The sequence below is a fragment of the Echinops telfairi genome, unplaced genomic scaffold, assembly GCF_000313985.2.
Source record: "Echinops telfairi isolate 266 unplaced genomic scaffold, ASM31398v2 ScPeMD7_7420;HRSCAF=8458, whole genome shotgun sequence".
NCBI lineage: Eukaryota > Metazoa > Chordata > Mammalia > Afrosoricida > Tenrecidae > Echinops > Echinops telfairi.
In genome coordinates, this window is record NW_022111320.1 from 35,593,536 (window position 1) to 35,594,723 (window position 1,188).

The window sequence follows — 1,188 nt, forward strand, 5'->3', positions numbered from 1 at the left end:
TCACTCTTATTGTATTTTTTATTAAAAGATCATTTTATTGAGGGCTCTTGCAGCTCATAACAATCCATCCATCAATTGTATCAAGCATATTTGTCCATATGTTGCCATCATTCTTTTCTAAACATTTACTTTCTATTGAGCCCTTACTATCAGCTCCTCTTTTTTCCCAACCCCCCACCTTGACCATTTGATAAATGATAAATTATTATTTTCACATCTTACACCGACTGCTCTCTCCCTTCCCCCATGGTTTCGGTTGCTCATTCCCCTGGGGAGGGGACGGTGGTGGGGGTGGTGGTTATGTATCCATCATTGCTATCAGTTCCTTTTTGCTCCCCTCTTCTCCCCATTTCTCCCCCCAACTCTCCTGGTATCACTACTCCCCTTCCTGGATTCCAGGTCACTCTTATTGTAGATTTCTGTTTCACGCGCCAAAGCGAATCCTAATGGACACATACACCAAAGTTTCCCTTTTCTTCTTCTTTTACGGTCAATCACCCATGCCGCTGATCGTCACCCTTCAGCCTAAATGAAGTCACCGAGGAGAGCCAGCTAAGACAGCAATCTGATTATATTTTCTCGAAGGCGTATTTGCATTTACAAGAGGGCTCTCCTCAGGACAAACAATGATCCCCACAAATGCGTCACTGTGGTACCAAGTAGAGGTGAAAATTGGAATCTTGCAGCTTTTTGGTGTAGATGTAAATATAGGGAAAGCAACCCCCCAAATCCCAAACCTACTGCCATCCAGTAGATTCCGATTCACAGAGATCCCCCAGGACAGCGTTGAACCGCCCTATGGTTTTCTGAGACGGTTTACAGGAGTGGCCAGTGGTGGTTTGTAACTGCTGACCTTCCTGTTTGCAGCCGGAGGCGTAACCACTACACCACCAAGAACCTCTGAAAAGTGGCCCTTTATAAATTGCAAAGTCATGAGAAGCCAAAGTTGAGTAACTAGTTACTTTTAATATTTAGGCAAATACATGTTTGGAGAGGTTATAAATTAATGACTTGTTGGAAGGAGCCCTGGTGGCATAGCAGTGACGCGTTGGGCTGTGATCCCCCAGCCGCTCCGGGGGCAAAGGACACTCAGATAAAGAAAGCCCCTCAGGACCAATCAAGAGAGGAGGGATACCAGGAGGGGAAGGGCAAGTGGGGTAGAAAGGGGGAACGGATCACAAGGATCTA